Here is a 26,362-nt window from a genome sequence, read left to right as displayed (position 1 = left end):
AGAGTGCAGAGAAGAGCAACAAAGGTGATTAGGGGAGTGGAGACTAAAACACATGAAGAAGGGTTGCAGGAACTGGGTATGTCTAGTTTAATGAAAAGAAGGATTAAGGGAGACATGATAGCAGTCTTCCAATATCTTAGGGGTTGCCACAAAGAAGAGGGAATCAAACTATTCTCCAAAGCACCTGAGGATGGAACAAGAAGCAATGGGTGGAAACTAATCAAGAAGAGAAGCAACCTAGAACTGACAAGAAATTACCTGACAGAACAATTAATCAGTGGAACAGCTTGCCTCCAGAAGCTGTGGATGCTCCAACACTGGAAGTTTTTAAGAAGAGTTGGATAACCATTTGTATGAAATGGTATAGGGTTTCCTGCTTAGGCAGGGGGTTGGACTAGAAGATCTCCAAGGTAATTTCCAACTCTGTTATTCAGTTCTGTTCTGTTCTGTTCTATTCTATTCTATTCCATTCCATTCTAAGGCAACATTCAAAACAGGTCATGGAGAGGATGTGTAAAGTCCCTGAGAATACCGTGGACCCTGGTCAAGCAATGCTTATATATGGATAGAAGGAAGGAAGTAAACTCCAATAATCAACTTACAACAGTTTATTTAGTGACGGTTTAAAGTTACAATGGCATTAAAAAAGTGACTAAAGCCCATTTTTCACATTGACCATGTAACATCCCTGAGTCATGTGATCAAAATTCAGACTTGGCAACTGACTCATATTTATGACCGTTGCAGTGACCCCCCCCCCCAGGGCATGTGATCACCTTTTGCAACCTTCTGATGAGCAAAGTCAATGGGGAAGCCAGATTCACTTAAATGTGTCACTAATTTAACAACTGCAGTAATTCACTTAACAACTGGGGCAAAAAAGATCATAAAATGGTCCTTTTCAATTTCAAATATTTCAATTAGCAACATACATTTTGGGCTCAATTGTGGTTGTAAATCAAGGACTACCTGTACTAATTTAACAACTGCAGTGATTTACTTAACAACTGTAGCAAGAAAGGTCGTAAAATGGGGCAAAACTCACTTAACAAATGTCTCACTCAGCAACAGAAATGTTTTGGCTCAACTGTGGTCGTTAGTTGAGGACTACCTGTATTAGTACAATTACATTTATTTCTTACTCTATGTTTACAACGTAACTCATTTGTTTCTATATCCTGTCTAATCATCAAAAGCATTGCTTTGTTTCATAATTTTAGAATTGTCAGCTGCCCAGAATCATTCGGTTGAGTTGGGCAGCTATAGAATTTGGACTGAAGTAACAAATAAACCAGAAGTTCATTTTTCCCTGTTTCACACAAAAAGTCTATGAAGGATTTCCAGTCAGCAATAAATGTAGATATTTATTGCTGACCAAAGAAGTCAATTTAGCTATCTCAGCAAATCTGGTTGGCTCAGGAATTCTGGGAGTTGAAATCCAGAGTTCGTTAAAGGAAGGGACATAATTGCCCACCCCTGCTTTAAAGCTACTGTTCCACAAACTGACCTAGGAGTGAGGAAAATAGCATCCATAGAACTCAAGTTTAATTAAATGGTAACATTTTGCAACAAGTTCAGAACAAATACAATTATTTTGTGAAATTTAAAACAGGTAGTCCTTGATTTATGGAGTGCCCATTATGGCTGTAAATTTTGATGGTTGTAAAGCAAGTTACCCACCTGACTGACCCAATTTTACTGTCAGGTTTCCAAAAAATGCCCTAATTGATTTACGAGTCTCGAGCCAAATTTCAAAAGAAAAATAGTCATTTATTAGGAGCATTTATTTTGGCAAGACCTTTTTGCAGTCAGATCTGAGCCTTATTTGAATTATATCTGAATTTTACCCCTGTTCCTTCCCTCCCCTCAGTCTGTGTCATAAATCACAGTCCCCAATGAGGTGCACCCCTCCCAAGTCTGCTGCGATAATCTGAGATCCGACTCTAGCCTAAAATATGTGTGGAATGCGCTCCCTCACTTTCCTCACCATGGCAACTTTAGGAGTTAACATTTATAACTTTTTTTGCATTGGTCATTAAGCAATATTGCAGTCATTAAGTGAACCCATTGTTTGCTGGTTTTCAGCACAAACAGCGTAAGACCCAGTTACGTGCCATAAATGTGGGCTGGTTGCTGAGCATTCAAAATGTGGTCATGTGACCATGGGGGGGTGGAGAGAGAGAATGCCTGTCAGAACTTCAGAACTGGGTCACAAGTACCTCTGAGGAGGTCCATCTTAACTTTGAATGATTATAAGAAACTGGTCGTAAAACAAGGACTACCTGCAGTTGTAATAGAAGAGAAGACGCTCATACTACTGCATTTGATAATGACTTCATGACCAGTATGTAATGAAAAGGTGCTACACTCTATGGTTCCCAACTAAGTTTGTATTTTTCTTCTGCATTTATACGTCAAAAACAAATCTTACATTTAACAGTGCTTAATCCAGTTTAAAATGATGCTTGCTATCTCTCTTTCCTCCACCCCTTTCTGCTCAGAGACTGGACAATCTGAATGTGTCACAGCAAGTCGGAAGCCAAACCGGCGTATCGATTTAGTTACTAATACGATATTTTCTCCAATGACATAAACGGAGCATGTCTATGTCAGGAAGAAGATATGGCTAAGATCTCAACTTGCATAGTGTGATCATCATCATTTCTTATTTTTGGCTCACGGGATAATGCAAAATCGCACCCTAGTGCCCGCCATAATGTATGAAAAGGCTGCAGGCCTGTGCCATGCCTCCCAGAAATAAAAGCTCCTCAGCACAAATTAGAGAGCTCTGTCCTTAAAAAGAATTTCATTTTTTTGCAATATTTGCAACAGATTACTTTATGCCACCAGACTTGAAAGTTTGGGCTTAGACAACTTAGAACTTCGCCGTCTTTGATCCAACCTAAGCGTAGTACATAAAATTATCTGTTACAATGTTCTACTTGTCAATGAATACTTCAGCTTCAACCACAACAACACAGGAGCACACAATAGATACAAACGTATGGTAAACCGCTCCAAACTTGATTGCAGAAAATACGACTTCAGTAATAGAATGGTCAATGCCTGGAATGTCAATACCTGACACTGTAGTTTCTTCCCCAAACTCCTCAAACTTTAACATTAGACTACTGTTGACCTCACCTGATTCCTAAGAGGTCTTTAAGGGCCGTGCGTAAGCGCACCAACGTGCCTACCGTCCCTGTCCTAATATTCCCTTGTATTCGTATCCATTTCATGTATTCACAACCATGTTTATACTCATGTCTGTTATCTAATTCATGCTTGACGAAATAAATAAAATAAAGAAAAAAAAATGAAAACAGGCAGCTTAAGGAAGCAATTAATAGCAATAGCACTTAAGAGTTATATACCGCTTCCCAATGCTTTACAACTCTCTCTAAGCAGTTTACAGAATCAGCATACTTGCCCCCAACAATATGGGTCCTCATTTTACCCACCTCGGAAGGATGGAAGGCTGAGTCAAGATTGAGCCTGGAGGGATTTGAACTGCCAAATTGCAGGCAGACAACAGTCAGCAGAAGCAGCCTACAGTACTGCACTCTAACCACTGCCCCACCACGGCTCATTAACAAGGAGATATATCACACACACACACACACACACACACACACACACACACACAATGTATAGATCACCGCCAACAGAAATTTAGGTCTGGCTTGGGGAAACAGAGCAAGAGCTAACAAACAGCCAGTTCCCTTTGCAAAGTTCTGCTTGTTTTTAGAGGAACACTAAGAGAGCTTGCACACTTACCTACTGTGGGGAGGCTCAAATGCACTGGGGTGTTATCACTCAACATCTTAAGAACCTCAAAAGTAATGCCCTCCAGGCACCGCTGCTCCTTTTCCCCAGACATCCCCTGCTCTCCAACAGGCAGACTCTACATGAAATCAGTTGCGCTACAGGAAATCAGTTGAAGGAATCAACCGACCGCAGATCCATTTGGATGCTTGCAAGAGCAATGGATTTTTTTTTTTTTTGGCTCTCTCCTTTTATAAACAGGAAATGGGAATGCAAAAAAAAAAAAAGGAATGTCAAAGTAACGGCAACAGGACTTTGGGAACTTAAGCATTTGTATAGACATGTCAAACAAGGGAGAAAAATTCAAGTTTTTCCTTCCCCACATTAAAAAAAAAAGAATGTTTTAAGCCAGAACAATAAATGCACTGTAAAGAAGAGACAATATAGACCATGCTGATGAGTTGAAAAATGGGTTGCATTGCTGTTACAGATTGCTCAGAACAAATTCAACATCTGCCTCTTTAATACTGACCTCTAGATATTTTCCTTTAAACACAAATAGACAGCTCCTCCTTTGCCAATGACTCAGTGCTAAATTCGGCAGGTCTAGACAGTCTTAAACCTTCCTAAAAATGTTAATTTCTGTTGTTTTCCTATTTGTAAACCTTGTAGTATCTTTTTTTAAAAAAAGAATTAGATGGAAGAACAAAATTAATTCATGATTTTAAAGCCACTATCACGTGTTATAAAAAACCAAATTCTTCTTATAAATTGCTTTTCTCCAGCCCAGTTGTAGGAAGAAAATAAATAAAATAAACAAACAAGAAAGTTAAAAAAAATTACACACCCAGCATAATAAAGATTTTGGGAAGAGGTCAGGGACTCATTTAAAAGTAACAGAAAGTTTTGTATATAACAGAAATAGCATTTACTATATTTTAAATCGGGAACATCCTCCAACGTAGGCTACAAGGCTCAGAATTTTATAAGATTTAATTGCATCACAACAGTCAAGTTTTACTTCAGACTCTCAATAAACCTTTCTCATTCTCAAGATTAAAAGCAGACGTCCATAAATCAGCTTCCCAAATGTTTGAGATGAGAGCTACTTAATGGGCAAATTCTCTCGAGTAAACATTGTAAGAGTTATCAACTGCTACTTTTTTCTTCCTATTTCTTCCACTATTTTTCTTTAGCATGAAAAGAACGTGTCAAGAAAGAAATAGCTGCACACTGTTTTTTAATTCATAGTGCAAAAGAGCAATTGCGTTATTTAGGAGACAAATCGGAGGAGTCCTCTCCTTTTTTTAAAAAAAAGTATGATAATTAACCCTAATTAATAAGAGACGATATAATAATCCAAAAAGCATATAATATACTAAAAATAACTGAAGGGCAACATAATTTACCAAAAAAGTGAATTATCCTATATAAACAGCAAAATATCCTATGAGGGATCCTTGGTATGCTCCGAGCTTGTCTATTTTCTTGCAGATGTTTCATTACCCTAATTAAGTAACATCATCAATGCACCAAGGACCCCACATTTCAACCCTGAGCTACAAATATTCTTCTTTATAGGTAAAGTATTCTATATTGCAAAATCAGTCGTTCTGGGTTCTAAAAGGTATTTAGGCCCAGTACTCTTCAACATCTTCATCAATGATTTGGATGAGGGAATAAATGGGGAACTCATCAAATTTGCAGATGACACCAAGCTGGCAGGAATAGCCAACACTCCAGAAGATAGGCTAAAGATACAGAAGGATCTTGACAAACTTGAACATTGGGCACTATCTAATAAAATGAAATTCAATGGTGAAAAGAGTAAGGTTCTACATTTAGGCAAGAAAAATGGAATGCACAGGTACAGTATAGGTGATACCTTGCTCAGTAGTAGTAACTGTGAAAGGGATCTTGGAGTCCTAATGGACAACCATTTAAATATGAGCCAGCAGTGTGCAGCAGCTGCCAAAAAAGACAACACAGTCCTAGGCTGCATCAACAGAGGGATAGAATCAAGATCACGTGAAGTGTTAATACCACTTTATAATGCCTTGGTAAGGCCACACTTGGAATACTGCATTCAGTTCTGGTTGCCACGATGTAGAAAAGATGTGGAGACTCTAGAAAGAGTGCAGAGAAGAGCAACAAAGATGATTAGGGGACTGGAGACTAAAACATATGAAGAACGGTTGCAGGAACTGGGTATGTCTAGCTTAAGAGAAAGAAGGACTACGGGAGACATGATAGCAGTGTTCCAGTATCTCAGGGGTTGCCACAAAGAAGAGGGAGTCAAACTATTCTCCAAAGCACCTGAGAGTAGGAGGATAAGCAATGGGTGGAAACTAATCAAGGAGAGAAGCAACTTAGAACTGAGGAGAAATTTCCTGACAGTTAGAACAATTAATCAGTGGAACAGCTTGCCTCCAGAAGTTGTGAATGCCCCAACACTGGAAGTCTTTAAGAAGATGTTGGATAGCCATTTGTCTGAAATAGTATGGTGTTTCCTGCCTAGGCAGGGGGACCTCCAAGGTCCCTTCCAACTCTACTATTGTATTGTAAATAAGCTTTATATGATTTAAAAGATTGGCTAGTTCAGCAAAGAAGAAATAAATATAGATAGTCCAACCTTAACTGGGATAGGAATTTCTATCACTAAGAGAAAACATTATGTGATCTCACTCCTTTGGGAGGGCAGTTCCAGTAGTGCCAGGTGCGGTTGTTGAGTGAGGACCTCATGCTTCTCTTCCTCTTCTGCACTCGTCTCAGCTTCAACAGTTGGTATTGTTGGTTATGGCTTCCTGGCTTTTTTCAATAAATATAATTTATAAGAAGTTCTTGCATTTCTTGTGAGGTTTAACTGTGTGGTTTATTTTTAGGCAGGTGTGTTTTGGCTCTTGGGAGAAGACCTTTGATTTTATCATGTCAAACAGACATTTTTGCAATCACCTTATGAATCCTCTCAATATAATGGATTAGCCAATCCTAAAATCAGAGCAGAAGAAAATCTTCTCTTCTTCCTTCTGACCAAGGAAAGACTGCCAAGAGACCCTGCAGTGCAACATCATCAGGAGCAATTCACTGCTGGGAAGGTTTCCAGAGGTTACTTAAGGAAAAAAAAAGTTGGGAAACTTTTCTTCCAAGAAAACCATTGTAGGCTAACAATGTGCAGATTCTAGTATCCTTCAGAAATAGTATCTAGTATCCTGCTCTTTTTGAAGTCACAACTAGGTTAATTCAGAGCATTGAACCATCCTATGTTCGTTTGATTTAAGGTTCAATTGTTAAATTGCTGTTCATGGCTTAGTATTAGCAAATTTAGTCAAATGGGTGGATTTTTTAAACAATCCTCTAATTGACAAAAGTGGGGCTTTAAGTCATTGTGGCCCTTGGTCAATCTTGTTGGGACTTGGAAATTGAGAATCAACAGTGAATGGGAAACCACCAGAGAAATTTCAGGTTGTGGGCTACCCACTGCAATAGATAATATAAAACCATTTCTATTTCATTGCTACGAAAACTGCATGATGTAGCCCAGAAGAGAAATTCAACTGAAGATCATCTTGTTCTTTTGAGTTTAGCCATTGACTTGGGAACAAGTCTGATGAAAAACCTAGCTTAGATTTCTTGAAACAAGATACTGAACTTAGAGGGAACAGTTTGCTTAAGGCCTCCCAGAAACCAAATGGGAGATTTGAATCCATAAGCACGTTCATGCATTTACTCATCAGAGATACACTTACTTAATCCAAGGAAATTCCAATTCTAATCATCACAACTAAGATGATAAGAATATTGCTAGATCACACTGAATTCATCTAGCTCACAATTTTAACTCCCACAGAGAGCAATCAGCTGATTCTGCCATCCTACATTTTATTCTTAGAATTTGCCAACAAATGAACGATTTCCTACACAGATTCCATGCCTTCAAAGAAATTCCATGAATCCTCAGCATAAACTTATCAGTTTTGTTATGAGTTTGCACAGCATTCTTAACTTTGTCCCTGCATAAATCAAGTGTCCTAGGTTCACACAATAAATGAAATCTTAAACTAATCAGTTGAATCAGACCACAAAAATTAAACCAGGGTTAAAACTAGCCAAACCTAGAAAGTTGTGCAAAGGCATATATTAGATTTTTAATTGATCTGGTTAAGCATTTTGTATGAACAATCCTTTGTGTATGTAGCATGGGGATTCAGTGGAAAGTCTACAGTAGCATAACTAGGAACTAGAAATATTGTTGGTGCCCGTTCTTATGATTCAACCTTACTAATATTATATTACTATTTTTAATTGCATAATCAATTCATGCCATGTCTGCATAGTGCCTAATTAATTAATGATCATAACTTTGCATAGAGAAAATAATAATCATTTCCCCTCACCCCATCAATTGAACATGTACTATTTAAAAAAAAATCTGAATATTATATTATATGAATATTATACGATAGCAGTATTCCAAACCTTCATTTCTGACAAATGAGCATATCCAAAGCAGCTAATAAACAACAAATTACCGTAGTAAATTCATAATCACTTGTAGTATTCTAAAAAGATATAAAAACTACAAGATACAAACTGTTCGTATTAATTTATTTCAAGTGTAAAAGTGGTCGGGATTTGAGAAAAGGTACCTGCTTGTTACATCTGATAACTCTTATGGTTACTTACAACTTTTGCTCCAGTGTTTGGGTCCTGAAACCACAGCTTCTATTGGTTTTCCTTCCATTCTTTTGTCCATGCTTTGTTCCATCCTGAAATATATGTGCCACTCGGAATGGAACAAGTCGTCCCAGACATCTCACCACAGCCAACTCACCATGGTCAACTTGCTGTGGGACAACTCATCACAGCCAACTTGCCACAGTCAACTCACTGCAAGGCAATTCAACAGTTCAATGTAATGATTTAAAATAATTAAAACCTTTGCTTTAATTTTTGTCATTCACCAATGTCATTTTGTCCCTCCTTTAGCATCTTTTCTTTAATTATTCGATTCCATTCTATTTCTTCAATGTTAGTATAACACTTGTCCTGTGGCAAGTTGGCCATGGTGAGTTGTCCCATGGCAAATTGGGCGCAGCAAGTTGGCCTTGGCCAGTTGGCTGTGGCAAGTTAGCTGTGGTGATTTGGTTGTGGTGAGTTGTCCCAGACCAGTGATGGCTAACCTTTTTCTAAAGGTGTGCCAAAATTGTGTGCGAGTGTGCTATCGCATGTGCACATGTGCCACCCTCCTGTGCATGTACACATGACCCCTGCGCATGCACATGTGCCCTCTTGTGCAGGGAGGGGTGTTTCGCCCTCCCTAGGCTCCAGAGCCTTTCTTGAAGCCTGAGGAGGGCGAAAAAGGCCTTCCCTGGCCCTCCGGAAGGCCGAAAATCAGCTGGCCGGTGCATGCATGCACACCGGAACTGAGAGCTGCCATGCAAGCAAATATGACTCCACGTGCCACCTGTGGCAGGCATGCCATAGGTTCGCAATCACGGTCCTAGACCCTGTGCCACTATCACACTCAAAGAAGACTCTGATTGCTCCCTCAGAGGGAATTTTTGTATAGGGAAAAATCTCTCATTAGACAAATTGTAGGTAAGTTTAATCACAGCAACAAATAGTACAGGTTGCGGATAGCTGCCTACTTCTACAATTCTGTACCCAAGTGACTGCCTGAGGAATTCCAGGTGTTGGAAGTCCACACCTCTTAAAATGGCCAAGGTGGAGAGAGAATGCTGCAGACCACTCCCTTGTGCCAAATAGCTAAAGTCATTTTCTTTGTTCAGGAGGGGGGGTCCCTTTTAAAAAGAGCAGCCTCAGTATTTAATTGTCAAAACTTTATTTACAGGATGCCTTGACAGTTTTCAAGTGTTCATGTTTTATTTTCTAATTCTGTTTTAATTTTATATTGATCAATTTTATTTTGACTGAACATAAATTACCAGCAGGAGCAAAATTTATTATTGGAGAAAAACCAGATAGAAAATGACAATCTAAGAAGGAAGAAACACCAACAAAACATTGTAAATCTACTGCAAATCACATTCTGCTTGGTTTCCACTCTTCCTGTGGAGACTAAAATACCTCATATTACAGCTACTGCTATTTTCCAAATGCAAATTAATTTCCCAGCAGAGAGAAGACAACTTCTCGATAATTAAAAGATGCAGTGGTATGCCCCTCCATCCCTGAGCCAACAGTCTTGATGTCCAACTTGGCCTTCTGGAGAAGGTGAGAGACAGATCCTCCAGTCACCATTCAAACTTGAAGCCCTCTCTAAGACCTTTGATGTTTGGAGAAAGAAAGAGATGGGCTATGGCATGCTTCAATTAAATAAAAGGGTAGATGGGTATTTATTTTATCAAATTGTTGGGTTGCCAACTCCATGTAAGACTCATGGAAGATTGATCTTTATTTTTGTTTTGGTGCCCTCAAGAGGGCCTTGACATTTGGTGACTGCATGAAGTCCACGGTATTTTCTTTGCAACATTTGTCAGAAGCTAGCAAAGGCTTCCTCTCTGCCTACCCATCAAGCAGTAGCCATGAATCCAGTTGGATACCTAAGTCAGCAGATCTATTCCTTTAGTGCCTCCTCAAGAGACAACATTAGAGTTGGCCAAAAATTTGTTAAAGGATAGAATGAAGAAAGTTTCCACTCCATAGATAGAACCAACTGGGAGACATGCCAGACTGTGGGCATAGCTGATGCTTGAAACAAGACATCTAGAAAACTAAATCATTGTCCCATGTATTTGAAGACTTCCTCTCCCTAAAGGCACCATTTACCCACCAAGACAAGTGACCCATTTTTTTGCAATCACTTTTATACAGTGGACATTTTTGCAAATCTTAGGGAAGTGGACACAGAAAGACAAAATCAAAACACCACACTATAGATTTATATAGTCCTTTACCCATCTGAGGTCAAGACTGCTGGGCTCATCTTCTACTATTTGATTTTCTCAAATTGGTGCATTGAGTAGAAAAAAGAGTCAGAACATAGAATGGCTTCAGCAATTCACAGATATATACACACACACACACAAACACAGAGTTTCACTTTATAAAGTTTTACTTCCATTTCACCAAAATAGTGGAAAATCATTAGATCTAAGATGCAAAATAGGAATATTGGATGGAAACAGGATGGAACAAACACTGGAGGTTTTTAAGAAGAGATCAGACAACAATTTGTCTGAAATGGTATATAGGGTTTCCTGCCTGAGCAAGGGGTTGGATTAGAAGACCTCCAAGGTCCCTTCCAACACTGTTATTCTATTAATATCCAATATGGATCCTCATTTGGGCAATCTCCAGAAGGTAATGGAGGACAGGGGGAGCCAGGCGTGCTACGGTCCCTGGGGTCTCGAAGAGTATAATTCTTGGAGCATAATTCCAAGTGGCATAGAGTTACTACAACCTAGTTCCTACATGACTTAGTGACTGAACAACAAGAATATGAACCTCTGGCATCTTCAAGTATCTATCTCAGATTATGCTAGCAAACTGTTTAATAATGATAGCATGATATAGCAAGTTTCGTAGTGAAAAGAAAGACTAAGTGCATTAACCATTCAATAGGCTCAACATATCTATAAAAAAAAGGACTGGAAATTTTGCTCCCACTCATACCAGTGATGCTATGATATTGTCAAATTATTTCCTGCAGTTTTTAGCTCTTTTTGGGGGTGGGGGTCAATCTTCTCACTGCAAAAAGAAATAAATTCTGATCTAAAAGTCTTTGATTTGACATTTTGCAGAGATGCCTAATCTTGAACACTGTATTCCTTTAGGGAAGTATTATAAAAAAAGGACTAGATTACAGGCGATGAGTAAATCTATTTCTCTGACTGAAGTAACTGGGAAAACTCTGCAGTGAAAAGAAATATTACCACAATTGTTGGACAAATTGTCTTGCTAAATATAAGGCGCCTACAAACTGGGCCAAGAATTTCATGGTGACAAGACACAGAATGGAATGGAAGCCCTCCTTTGCTGGACAATTAATTTTAATTGTTACAATTAATTTTAACAGTGTCTAATCATCCCTGCCTCTTTCTAAGTTTGACTTTTGTATCCAGTTTTTGTATTTTAATATTTTATTGTACACCACCTACAGTCCCTCTCTGAGGCAGATGGGCAGTTCAAAAGTGGAAAAATAAAATAAATTGAATCTTGTAAGTACTGTACACAGCATCCAACTTATTGCAATGCATAAATAAAACAAATTGGACAGATGATGAGTTTGTCCAGACAGTGTTATTAGATACAATGTTATTATCCTTCCCTATTCAATATTTATTCATAATTAACCAGTATGTTTAGCTCTTATTAGCTTTAGCTTTTGGCCATAAAAAGATTTTAGAAAATGGAAGAGACATCCTCGCACTGAAGTAAAATATAATGCTCAATATAAAAATAGTAAAAGTAGCAGCAGCTAACAAAAATGTGCCTTTTCTACGCAAGTTCCTTTTTTCTATTAGGAAGCTAAAAATTGGGCAAATATAAGCAATAGATTCATCTTACAAATAAATTTGTTATCTAGCAAATTGCTCTGCATAACATCAAGCAGTATAGAATCTAATTCCTACGAAAGTTTCATTTATGTTTTAAATCTCACTTAAAACCTAACATATTTTATTTATTTATTTAACTTGTGGACATAATATATTAAGATAATATATTAAATATCTTTTAACACTTTTAATATATTTAATATAAAGCATGTCAAAACTCCCAAGAATCACAATGTCCTTAAATTTGGAACCCATCTTCCTTATTTGGGTGCAGGGTTCTATTCCTCCAATGGAAGGAGAGAGAAGGACGATTAAGAAATACAAAATATAAATAAATAAGTGTTCTGTATCGCAGACTGTCAATAGCGGTTGCCAGAATCAGGTGGCTGCAAGTTTAGAGAGAAATTTAAACTGCTCAGTTTTCTCTTGAGTATTGCCACTATGGCCAACTAAACCTGCCAAATAACCACTGACCTCCAATGAAAGGGATCATTTTGCCCAGAAGGCACTTTTTCCAAAAGTTTGATGAAAACTTTAAGTCAGATATGCTGCAGATGGACAACATAATCACTAGCCCTACCATCGGGAAGACTGACAGAGTCACCTAAATAGCAATCCCACCCCCACCCCCATTAATTGCTTATTGCAGTGTTTTTCAACCTTGGCCACTTTAAGATACGTGGACTTCAACAACTCGACATTTTGTTGAATTCTGCATATTTTATTGAAGTCTGCATATCTTAAGGAGGCCAAGGTTGAGGAACACAAGCTTACTGTATTACAAGATGCAAACACAGGTAGTCCTCGACTAACAACCACAATTGGGACCAGAATTTCCATTGCTAAGCAATGCCAAATATTATTGCCAGAAAAACAGCATGGACATATCCATGTGGGTCTATGACAATTTGCCATAGCCAACTCACCATGACCAACTCGCCATGGCTAACTCAGATACAGATTAACAGAGTTGAAAGGGACCTTGTAAGCCATCTAGTCCAACCCCCTGCCCAGGAGACCCTACACCATTTTTGACAAGATGGCAGTCCAGTCTCTTCTTGAAAGCTTCTAGTGATGAAGCTCCCACAATTTCTGAAGGCAACTTCTGTTCCATTGATTGATTGCTCTCAATGCCAGAAAAATTATCCTTATTTTCAGGTTGAATCTCTCCTTGATCAGTTTCCAGCCATTATTCCTTGTCTGGTCTTCAGGTGCTTTGGAAAATAGCTTGACCACTTCCTCTCTGTGGCAGCTCCTCAAATATTGGCACACTGCTATCATGTCTCCCCTGGTCCTTCTCTTGATTAGACTAGCTATGCCCATTTCCTGTTCATCGTATGTTTTAGCTTCCAGTCCCCTAATCATCTTGGTTGCTCTTCTCCTACACTCTTTCTAGAGTCTCAACATCTTTTTTATAGTGTGGTGACCAAAACTGGAGGTGGTACTCTAGGTGTGGACTTTCTAATGCTTTATAGAGTGGTATTAGTACCATTTATTTCACTGCAATAACTCACTGGCCATCTCACCACAGGACAACTCGCCACAGGACAAGAGTTACACTAATATCAAAGAAATGGTGTAATAGAATCATTAAAGAAAGGATGCAAAAGGAGGTCAGAATGAAATGTGAACGGCAACAAATATAATTTATTTTATTTATTTTAAATAAATAGAATTGTTAAATTGTCCCACAATGAGTTGTCTTGCAGCGAGTTAGCCATGGCGAGTTGACCCACTGTAAGTGGCTGTGGCGAGTTGGCCGCAATGAGTTTGCCGCAGCAAGTTGGCTGTGGCAAATTGTCCCATTCCCTATCCATGTAGTCAATAAGCCAGTAATTGAAAGAAGTCTTTAAAAAGAAGGATAATGGCAGATGAAATAAGTTGTTGGATCAGACCAAAACGTATCAATCTATTTCCTCATAATGGTTAGTGTTCTCGAGTAATCCAAAACTTTCACCTATCACCCAGAAGCTATTCCTCAGAAATTGTATTCTTCACTAGCAGGATGTAAAAAAAAACTTCATTGGATAAGATCCAAAATACATTTAGTTCTGTTTCCTGCTTTTCAGGGATTCCAACAGAAAGTTATAAGCAAAGCATGAAAAAAATAACACCCATGATAAATCTGTTGCTTCTGTAGAGTACCAGTTATATACAGTACTAATCCCTCTACTCCCAAATTACAAGCAAACCTTTTGAGTAACCAGTAAAATGCTTTTCACACACACCATCTCAGTAAACCTGGAGGAACTCTGAAATTTGTAGAAAGTGATTAGAAGCCAAAAGGGGAGACTATCCCTTTCAGTTGAAGTAGTCTGATCTCAATAAGGACTTGAGAACAAGTCAAAAATTAAGGAATACTGATTGTTTAGTTACAACTAGAAACAAGATAGGAAAAGAGAAATTAAATGTAGTAGCTAGAATTCCGCATAGCAACACTTCACTGTGCATGTCACTGGATTCATTGGTTTACATTTATTGTGTAGCAGCTAAATTTTCTAACACCTAATCCTTAAATGGTCAGGATAGCACAACCCTAATATAAAGAAGAAGATTCAATAGGCTATAAAAATCCTAAAGTTTGCAAACGTACAAAAATGAAATTAGCCGTCCTGAGTAGTAGGGAGAAGTCACTCTAAAGGAGTAATACCACTTTATAATATCTTGGAAAGACCACAATTGGAATATTGCATCCAGTTTTGGTTGCCACGACATAAAACAATGTTGAGAATCTAGAAAGAGTACAGAGAAAAGCAATAAAGACGATCAGGGGAACTGGAAGTTAAAACATATGAAGAATGTTTGCTGGAACTGGGTATGTCTAGTTTAATGAAGGGGTGACATGATAGCAGGGTTCCAATATTTGAGAAGCTGCTATAAGGAAGAGGGAGTCAATCTATTCTCCAAAACACCTGATGGCAGGACAAGAAGCAATAGGTGGAAATTAATCAAGGAGAGGAGCAACTTAGAACTAAGGGATGATTTCCTGAAGTTAGAACAATTCATCAGTGGAACAACTTGCCTCCAGAAGTTGTGGAAGCTCCAACACTGGAGATTTTAAAGAAGACATTGGGCAACCATTTGTCTGAATGGTATAAGGATTCCTGCTTGAGCAGGGAGTTGGACTAGAAGACCTCCAAGGACCCCTCAAACTCTTTTCTTATGAGTACCTTAGAAAGGGCTCGCTGACTGCTCCAAATTACAATTTAATTGTACAGTTCACAGAACAAAGTAACTCATAAAATGGTGAGTTTGTTTTGGGCTTAGCATCTAGTAGTGCAAATAGTATTTCAGACTATACTTTAAGTTTAAGATTACAGCTAAAGATTTATCTATGTCCTTATGAAAATTCTGGGCTTTTAAATAAGCTGTAGTTACAGTCCATTAATCACACTAGTAATAAAATCCTTCTGTCATGATTACTCACATACTATAGAGAATCATCTACTAGCATATTTGTTCAACATCTGGAGAAGTTATAACTATGACAGGCAAAATGGTTTATCTGCAATGCCTTGAATTTTTATGACAATTGTTTTTTTAGGTTTTTCTGCCATTCTATGAACTTCTGAGCCAATACAGTACTAGGGGATCATGATGTAATTTCAACTAGAATTTTCTCTTGAGCACAGTCAAAAATTATGCAGCATGAATCAGCAATTAAACAATGAATAAACAGCAGGACATTATATATCTGATCTTGTTTAGAATCATGCTTTTCATCAGCAACAACCAATGAGACTTATATTGTTTCCATGATACACAAAGGTTTGATTGGAGGAAAACATCAACCAGAATTTTGAATTCAAGTAAACAACTAGAGGTACTTGGAATTATAGTCTTAAACTTTGCAGAAGTGAAAACCAAAACTATGGGACTTTCTCTACAGTCAAAATGCTATCTACCATTTATACCATGTTGGAAAGGTAAAATAATGGATAGGACACTTATGCATAAGAGTTTGCTCTATCACAGTTTGGGTTTACCATTCATAAATAAAAAATACTTATAAAAAAAGATAATGTAATTTTGAATCATATACAATACCATTTGGCACTCATCAATATATGGAAAATGGTCTTACAGAGCAACGGATACAGCGAAAAAGTTAATTTTGCTAAAATGAAAGTACCGTATCACTGGATTTACAATCTTGGGTTAATGTTCACTCTCAATTTATTGAAAAATGGAGCTAAATAACATTTACTATGACTGTTCTTCCTTCTTTCTCTTTTTTGTTTCCTGTCTTTTTTTCCCTTTCTACACATTAAAAAATTTAAAAAGAAGAAAGTAGAACACACTCTGCAGTAAACACATGGAGGGGGAGCTGTAAATGTTTGTGCAGTGCAGTCATATCTCTACCCATTCAAAATTAAGTAACATAGAGTTCAATAAGATTTACTTCCAGTTTTCTCTCCTTGGTTATGCTGGTTGGGAGCTGAAACCCAACAAAAAAAAATCTATAATATTGGTCCAAAGATAAATTTTTAAGGATTATTTGGAACATTTTTGATTTTCCTTTCATTTCCAAGAAGGCCTAGCCCAATGTGTACACACCAGGGACGTGCGGTCAGGGGAGGCAGGGGAGGCAGGGGAGGCAGGGGAGGCAGGGGAGGCAGAGCCTCACCTCTCATCATGAAATAATAATATATAATAATAATATCCACGAGGGAGTTTCATATATATAAGAGGAAGAGGAGGGAGGAGCACACACGGGACGGTGCCAGCTGGGCAACCGGCGGAGGCAGGAGGGTTCTCGGAAGCGCCAATAACCTTCCTGCCTCCGCTGTACTTTGCGCGCTCCTTGCAACTGCAATAGACGTCCAGAAGTGGCAGGGGCTTGATGACGTCGCCGCAGCTGCCATGCGCGAACGGACGGAGGTAGCCAGAGTGGCACCGAGGCAGTCCGGTGGACGAGCGACCGAGGATCAGGCTGTCTGATCCTCCATCGCTCGCTCGCTCGCTCGCTCTTTCATCCGCCCGGACCCCTCGGCGCCATTCTGGTTACCTCCGTCCGGCCGCGCCCAGCAGCAACATCGGTGACGTCATCAAGACGAAGTGGCTTGGAGGCGAAGTGCTTTTCAGTGCTTTTCTGTGCATCTGGCGTTTAGGTAGATAGCCAGATGTCCTAAACGCCAGATGCACAGAAAAGCACTGAAAAGCACCTGATGTTGGGGATCACGGAGCGGGAGCTGGCAGAGCACGCTCAGGAAGGCGGGGAATGGGATCACGTGTGCTGGAGGATGAGGCAGCCTCAGCCTCCAGCACACATGGTCCCATTCCCCGCGTTCCTGATGACGTCACCAGCCTCACCAGCCATAAACCTCACCGCACGTCACTGGTACACACACACACACACACACTTACTTATATAATTTACATATACATATTTTTCACAAAGTTAATACAATAATATTGAGAAGCACCACTAGGCTAGAATAGTAGATTTAAACTCAGTAATTATTTAAAATCTTCAACTCCGCAAAGAAAAGTCAAGACCAGTAATTGTAAACAATTATGTTACAAATACACACAAAGAAACTCTGAAAATCATAATTTTGGGATAGTTTTAAAGATGTGAGAGAAGGATATATTTCTACAGATACAAAATTCTTGAGAATTATCTATGTATGTAATGCAATGAGAGCCAAATTGGTGTGGTGTTTAAGGCATCAGGTTAGAAACTAGCAATTCTAGTCCCGATTTAGGCATGAAGCCAGCTGAGTGACCTTGGGCCAGTCGTTCTCTCTCAGTGCTAGGTAGAAAACAATGACAAACCATTTTTTGAAAAACCTTGCCAAGAAAACTGCAAAGAATCCACCAAGATTCAACCTAATAGATTTTGGAGTTCTACTGTGTTTTGCAATCACGTTTTTAATTGTAAACCATTTTGGAATTTATTTAGTGAAAATGAAAAATGGTATATAATATAACCCTCTCCATTTTTAGGTATACTTTCAAATTAAGTAATACATTGCAATTATTATCCCATGCAGTCATCTTCTGGGTCAGTGATTTTATTTATTTATATCCCTCTAGTATTATTTTAGGGATGTGATGGTTCAGTGGCTAAGATGCTAAGCTTGTCGATCAGAAAAGTCAGCAGTTTGGCGGTTCGAATCCCTAGCACAGAGTAATGGAGTGAGCTCCCATTACTTCTCCCGGCTTCTGCCATCCTAGCAGTTCGAAAGCATATAAAAATGCAAGTAGAAAAACAGGGACCACCTTTAGTGGGAAGGTAACAGCGTTTCATGCGCCTTCGGTGTTTAGTCATGCCGGTCACATGACCACAGAGATGTCTTCGGATAGTGCTGGCTCTTCAGCTTGAAACAGAGATGAGCACTGACCCCTAGAGTCAGGAATGAATAGCACATATGTGCAAGGGGAACCTTTACCTTTAGTATTATTTTTATAAATAATTTGAGGTAAATACACACATACACAAAACTCCAGAGGCCTAGTGTGCCATGAAAAATAGCATGGCATGTCACTGTGATATGTTCATCATTAGTGTTGGAGGTGTATGCAATTTTTGAAAGAAATCAGCAAGATTGGATCTGGCCCGTTTGTGGACAGCAGGCACTTGGGAGGAACTCAACATAACCCAACCCAACACCTTGGGTTAAAAAAAAAAAAGGAAATCAACTTTAAACATAAATGGAAATATTCTCATTTACTATAACTCTTGCTGATTGAACGGTAGGTACGGCTTTATATAAAGCCTGCCAGACATTATGATTACAGAATAAATCCTGATGTAGCAGAAAATTTTCTTAGCATAAAACCGGTTTATTGGAGCAAATGTGTCAACTCTGATATTCTTCCCATGATCCTTAGTGCTTGCCACAGACTCATACAGTATATGAGTCGCCTGGTGCGCCAATTGCGACCCCTTTTGGACCGGGAGGCCTTGCGCACAGTCACTCACGCGCTGGTGACGTCTCGCCTGGACTACTGTAATGCTCTCTACATGGGGCTCCCCTTGAGGTGCACCCAGAGACTGCAGTTGGTCCAGAATGCAGCCGCGCGGGTAATTATGGGGAGATCGAGGTTCTCCCATATAACACCTCTCCAGCGCGAGCTGCACTGGCTTCCTGTGGCCTACCGGGTGCGCTTCAAGGTGTTAGTCACCATCTTCAAAGCGCTCCATGGCACAGGGCCTAGTTATCTGCGGGATCGTGTCCTGCCCCATACATCCCTGCGACCCATTCGCTCACACAGAGAGGGACTCCTCTGGGTGCCGTCCTCCAGAGAGTGTCAGAGGGCGGTGCCCAGGAGTAGGGCCTTCTCTGTGGTGGGCCCTACCCTTTGGAATGACCTCCCCCCAGACATTAGGACAACAACTGACCTCCGCTCCTTCTGTATGAAACTGAAGACCTACCTGTTTCGACTAGCCGGCCTGGCATAACTCTACAGCTTCTCCACCCCTTGGTCATTTTTTAACTGTTAATTTTAGTTTTTAAATTTTTAATGTTATTGGGGTTTTAACTTTTTCTAAGCACTGTAATTTATTTATTTATTTTTACCTCCTCTATATGATACTGTTTTGATTGTTGCTTTTGTACGTCGCCCCGAGTCCCTGTGGGGAGAGGGGGCGACTAACAAGTTTAAATAAATAAATAAAATAAATAAATAAATATCATAATGTATAAAGCAATCTTGGAGACATACAAGTCATGAATACTAAATAGCATAATATTAATTGCATCTGCTCCAGAGGTGGGTTGCTACCGGTTCGCACCAGTTCAGACGAACCGGTAGTGGAAATTACTACTGGGTCGTCGAACTGGTAGGGACAACAGGCTCGCCAGGCCCCCAAACCAGTTCCCTGGTCGCCCATACCATTGTTGGCATGTTTTTCAGTCATTTTATGTGCAGCACAACTTATAGGCAGCTGCACATGTGCACGGGGGTTGAACTAGAACAGGGGTCAGCAAACTTAAACACTCAAAAGAGCCATTTGGACCCATTTCCCACAGAAAAGAAAACACCGGGAGCCCCAATCTCCTAACATGAACCCCCCTGTTTAATTCTGGAGCCGACCGGAAGTTCAGTTCCCCCACCATAGAGTCTCCTCCTAGCGCAGCGTACTTTTTCCTCTACCTGTCATAACCGAAAGCCCTATCAATAGTGGAGAAAACAGGAAAACCCTCCCCTTGCCCTAGAGTCTTCTCCTGGTGCACTGTGCTTCTCCCTCCCCATCCCACCCACCGGAAGCTCCTCTCAAAATTGTGGCGCCGACCGGTGACGGAGCCACAGCAGAGGGAGGAAAGAGCCACATGCGGCTCCAGAGCCGCAGTTTGCTGACCCCTGGACTAGAAGATCTCAAAGGTCCCTTCCAACTCTTGTTATTCTGTTCTGTTAAATCAGGCTATGAATGCTTCATAACACAGCTCAAATATCTGACAAAAGTCAAAACAGACTGTACTTAATATGTTCCTTTCATCTTGCCTAACCAGGTTTCAATGGTTCTGTGGAACAAAGAAAAACACTGAGTAAATTTAGAATGGGGTTTTGATCGTATCTGCTAAAAACTGGCAGCACATGGTCCTATCATTTTGTGGCTAAAGCAAACAAAGCCTTTTTTTAAATAACCCCAGAAATAGGGTAACTTTAAAAAGAAAAGGTAGAAAAACATTTCAAAATTCTTCAAAGTGTGTCATCCACAGATCAGGTTGCAGCAAGGGGTTTAACATCAAACTGACACACTCCTGATGCCTTTATTATTATTATTTTTAACTTAAAAGAAAAGTATGCAGGCACCCCAAATCACCTTGCAGAAATGCACACTTCTGAGACCTGAGAGGTGGTTGCTCATTTAAAAAAATGCAAGGAAGTTTTTTTGCAATTTCCAGATGGATAATTGAACCCACCGACACACCAAGCCCCCATTTTAAAAGTGGTCCAGGGGCCATGCTTGGAAATCCATAAAGGGAAACAGCCATAGCATCATGATTCAAGATAAGGCCTGCCCAGATCAATGTCACAACCAGGGGAAATGAAGTTAGCACTCAAGTTGTGCACTTAAAAAAAATAAATCAAAACAACCTTGTTCACCCCAACTTTCAGGATGACATTGGCCCATGGACTTCAATATCTGTTGGTATGTACAGGTAGTCCTCGACTTACGACCACAATTGAGCCCAACATTTCTGTTGTCAAGTAAGATATGTGTTAAGGGAATTTTAGCCCATTTTACGACCTTTCTTAGCACAGTTGTTAAATGAATCACTGCAGCTGATAAATTAGTAACACGGTTGTTAAGTGAATCCGGCCCCCATTGACTTTGCTTGTCAAAAGATTGCAAAGGGTGATCACATGACCTTTGGTCATAAGTCTGAACCAGTTGCCAAGCATCACATGATCATGGGAATCATGCTACAAAGGTCATAAGTGTGAAAAATGGTTATGCCCCTTTTTTCAGTACCGTTATAACTTTGAACGGTCACTAAATGAACTGTTGTTAAGTCAAGGACTATCTGTACTCCGCAGGTCCTTTTTACAACAGTGGCTAGAGTAACAATATACCCATGCTGTATTTTATGCGAGCTATGCACCACCCAGGGCAAGGAGTATCTCCAACATAGCCCCACTTTATTGAAGTACATGTTCAAGGGCAACCCAGTCTTGTTCAAGTGACCATAATATAGGCGTACAGGTAATCCTCGACTTATGACAGTAATTGGGACCAGAATTTTAATTGCTAAGCAAGGTGGTTGTTAAATGAGTTGTGACCAATTTTACCACCTTTTCTGTCATGGTTGTTAAGCAAATCACCGCAGTTGTTAAGTCAATCATGCAGTCCATAAGTGAATCCAGGTCATGAATTGATGTTGCTTGTCAGAAGCCAACTGGGAAGGTTGCAAATGTCAATCACATCACCCTGGGATGGTGCAACCTTTGTAAATGCATGCTGGGTTGCTAAGCGCTCAAATGTTGATCAAGGACTTTGGGGATGCTACAACAGTTAGAAGTGCAAGGACCGGTTGTAAGTCACTTTTTTTCCAGTGCCGTTGTATCTTTGAATAGTTGCTAATGGTTGTAACTTGAGGACTACTTGTATGATGTGCCTTCCAGGTTCCTAACAATAACAAGAAAGCATTCTGCCTATGCTCAGAGGGTCGTCATATCTTCTCTCTACTTGTTGCTGAAAGTCAGCAAGGAAAGTTCAGTCTCATCCCAAATATGACTAAACTATGATTTACCTTATCCCTATATTACTCCAAATATTTATTTACAAGCATCCTTATCCAATCTCTCATCTTACAAACACAAAGTACCTCTACATAAGTGAATAAACATTTTCAGGAAGATGGGGAATAGATCCCACTGTTTATTTTCTTTTTCTTTGTTTTAAACACGTTCCTGCATTCTTACCTTTCTCGTCTCAGAAGAAACTTAACTAATGAAACTCCCTCTTCAAAGATTTTATATCCAAATGCAGTTGGGGAAGCAGGCTAAAGCAGGGGTCACCAAACTTTAGGACCTCAGGGACCACCAAATTCATAATTTTAAATCCCGCAGACCACTAATATGAATTTTTAAAAAAGATAAATAGTATTTAGTGCAATATAAAAAATGCAAATAATTTTTCTGCGGACCATCAAAATTTTCTCATGGACCACCAGTTGATGACCGCTGGGCTACGTTCCCTGCTCCACTCCCATCTACCAAAACATACCCCATCACAAGTATATGTCAGATGAACACACAAAGCACAACGCCAGCTGGTGGTTAGAGGAGGTGTGTGTTCACTCACAGGCGGCGAAGAAGGTTGTGCACAGAATCCTTCCTCTTCCCCCCTCCCTACCTCAAATCTTTCTGACTCAAAACCTGGATTTGGCCCCACAAAAACTGCAGCCAGCTGCTGGCCACATGACATCCTCTTCCTCACCCCATGCTCAGAAGTGGGCTGAGTTGCTGGCTGAAGCTTCATTCAATCATGGCCAGGTGCCAGCCACCCCCCCCCCCAGCCTTACCTCCTCAGACACAAGGATACACACCACTGAGCAAGTTGAGGGGATGGGGGAAGGTCAGCCATTGAACTCTCTAGTGGGGGGGGAGCACCATCGGTCCCACCCATCCCTTTCTTCCCCCCAAAAAAAGCCGGTGTGTCTTCACACACATACACACATACACTGTATACCCATACACTGTATACAGATACACTGTAAAGGGTGTGCATAAGCGCACCAACATGCCTATCTACCGTCCCTGTCCTAATGCCCCTTTTTATTCGTGTCCTTTTCATGCACTCAAAATCAGGTTTATACTTTTATCTGTTCTCTTATATACATAGACGCTTTGCAAAATAAATAAATAAACACACACACACACACACACCCTCTCTGTGACATTTGCTGTCAGGGGAAGGGGCGTTAGGTAGGACCCTCCAAAATTGTGGACCCCAGAACCTAATAATCACCCACACTCCCCATTTTGAGACTCCTTTTGCACCCCTCCATGCCCCCCCCACATCATCATCATCCTCTCTCCTCCTTTGTTGCTCTCTCCCCACCTCCCCCACCCTCCGCCATCTCCCTCCCCACCCCCGTAGCTTTGCAAACCCGCCCAGCTGCCCCCTTCCCAGCTTAGCTTACCTTCCTTCCTTCCTTCCTTCCTTCCTTCTTCCTTCCTTCCTTCCTTCCTTCCTTCTTTCCACCCACCCGGCCAGTCCGGTCGGTGCCCTAAAAGCTGGGCTTTTTTTTTCTCCTTTTCCCCGGCCTGACTTAGGCCATGGCCCCCGAAGCGCCCGGCTCTCTTTTAACAGAGAGGACGGCGGCGTTGCTCCGTGAAGGAAGGCGCGCCGGCGCCTGCCACTCCCTTCGGATGCAAAAGGAGCGGCATCCGCCAAGGCAGCCGGAGCGGCGGGCGAGAAGGTGCAGGGATGCCGCCAGGAACGAGGATGCTCGGGCTCTGCTTGCTGGTTTTGCTTGCTTGCTTGGCGACGAGGCTCCAAAGCGGGAAAGAGAAAGAAGGGAGATCCAGCGGACACTCGCGGGTTCCGTTTCTGCCGCTGCCGCTTGCAAAGAGCCCCTCAGCGACGCTTTGGCCTCCCCGGCGCTTTCTGGCTACACTAAACAGCCTTTGCCTGGAACAAAAGGGGAAGGAGCCGCGCGGGCCCGTGGAGAGGAGAAAGGCAGGGGAGGGGCCGTTCCAGCTGTTTGCGCCGAGCCTCGTAGAAGCAGAGGAGCGTTCTAAAGCTCTCGTCTCTCGGGTTCTCAGGCCCCGGCGCTGCAGCGGAAATCAGGCGGGAGGGCGGGAATCCTTCGCCCATTCCTTCATTCATGCACACGGGCAGGAGGGTGTGTTCCCACACAACGGATTTAAACTAGGGTAGAATAAAGAGCCATCAAGGGGGGAAGGCAGATTGCGCTCTCCTCTTCTCCCCACCGCTCCCCTCCCCTCCCGCCCCCTTTCAAGGGCTTTTAGAATCCCTTTGAAAACTAAAAGGTGGGTTTTTTGAAGGTTGCCGATGCGCTTTCCTGGCTTGATATTGTTTCCTGATTGCTTATTTGTACCCCATGACTATCATTAAGTGTTGTACCGTGTGATTCTTGATGAATGTATCTTGTCTTTTTATGTATACTGAGAGCATATGCACCAAAGACAAATTCCTTGTGTGTCCAATCACACTTGGCCAATAAAGAATTCTGCTCTACTCTATTTCTGTTTCTATTCCATTCCATTCTATTTTGAACTGTTAGGAGTACGAAAAGTGAAATTTGCAAAAATAAGCCTATGTATAACAAAACAAAGAGACAAATCGGGTGGCAGATTTCATTCACCCAACGTATTTGTCTTGATTAGGCTTTTCCGGGGCTGTGCAAACCCATATTGCTGATGTGTGTACAGTATTGATCGGTAGGTTATGCAAACCCAGAAAACGTGTTAATTCAGAAAGCAGCTCAAGTGTGAATCAGCTGTAGTGTGGGTGCCTTAACAAGCTGCAAACATCATTGTTTTTAATTGCTATCAATTAATTCAAAGATGCCTTTGGGGTAAGCTGGCTGTTGTTGGCGCTGGCAAGTACAGCCATGTCACTATTTTGAAGTGCCGCCTTCCGAGATGTTTTTCAACTTCCAAGGCTTACTTCCGACCTGCTTGTCTTTTGATGTCTCCCATCCAATTACTAACCAGACCTGACTCTGCTTAGCTTGTGCACGCAGAGAAAGTTGAGCTAGGTGCTGTTACGTTCTGAGACAAAAAGGTTATAAGAAGGAAAATGATGCACAGCGGCAAAAATGCAGTGGAACACAAAAAGAATTGGAAAATAAATAAAGATAACAGCATATGCTCTGAGCAGGAATAAATATTTAATACACAAACTGGTGTACTTAAATAATACAAATAGCACAATGTAACAGTTAAAAAAATATACCATATTATTGGAGAGTCTCCTGATTGGCCATGTTTTATGGAATCATAATGTATTATTTTTCTGTATCAAGTTAATTTATTTTATATGTCTTAAATATCAGTGTATATTCTAACTCGTTTATATCTTTTGAAGAAACTCTGCTTTTTATTCTTGTAACATTCCATTCATTTTACTGGACACTTTTAAATGCATTGGCATTTAAATAATGATTCTAATGGGGTCTTCCCATTACATAAATCTTATAATTGGTTAATATAGGTAATCCTCGATTTACAACAGTTCATTTAGTGACCAAAGTTCCAACGACACTGAAAAAAGTGACTTATAACCCTTTTTCATACTTATGACCATTGCAGCATCCCCATGGGTCATGTGATCAAAATTCAGGCGCTTGGCAACTGACTCATATTTATGACAGTCACAGTGTCCTCGGGTCATGTAATCACCTTTTGTAACCTTCTGACAAGCAAAGCCGCTGGCCATAGGGGGCGAACAATTGCCCCCTGTGGAACGGGCGCGCAATTTGGGCGTCCTCCTAGACGCCCGGCTGTCAATGGACGACCATGTGGCAGCCGTGGCAAGGGGGGCGTTCCACCAGGTTTGCCTGGTGCGCCAATTGCACCCCCTACTGGACCGGGATGCCCTACGCACGGTCACTCATGCACTGGTGACGTCTCGCCTGGACTACTGCAATGCT

The 26,362-nt window shown here is 40.7% G+C and overlaps 1 protein-coding gene across 7 annotated transcripts in view; it reads right to left on the bottom strand.

The window, feature by feature from the left end:
• Positions 1-18,596, bottom strand: part of CLIP2 (CAP-Gly domain containing linker protein 2) — a 110,779-nt gene extending 92,183 nt beyond the window's left edge. For 2 of the 7 annotated variants that reach the window (XM_081941409.1, XM_081941410.1), the window contains exon 1: positions 3,778-3,935. The gene's annotated coding sequence lies outside the window, so the exon portion shown is untranslated. Of the gene's footprint in view, positions 1-3,777; positions 3,937-18,509 lie in introns of those variants that run through there. The other 5 variants (XM_081941412.1, XM_081941411.1, XM_081941408.1 and 2 more) reach the window with 4 other exon arrangements.
• Positions 18,597-26,362: the final 7,766 nt, after the last annotated feature.

Source organism: Natrix helvetica (assembly GCF_964273705.1).
Source record: "Natrix helvetica genome assembly, chromosome: 2".
NCBI lineage: Eukaryota > Metazoa > Chordata > Lepidosauria > Squamata > Natricidae > Natrix > Natrix helvetica.
The sequence above is the reverse complement of the archived record's forward strand: the minus strand, read 5'-3'. Positions and strand labels throughout refer to the sequence as shown.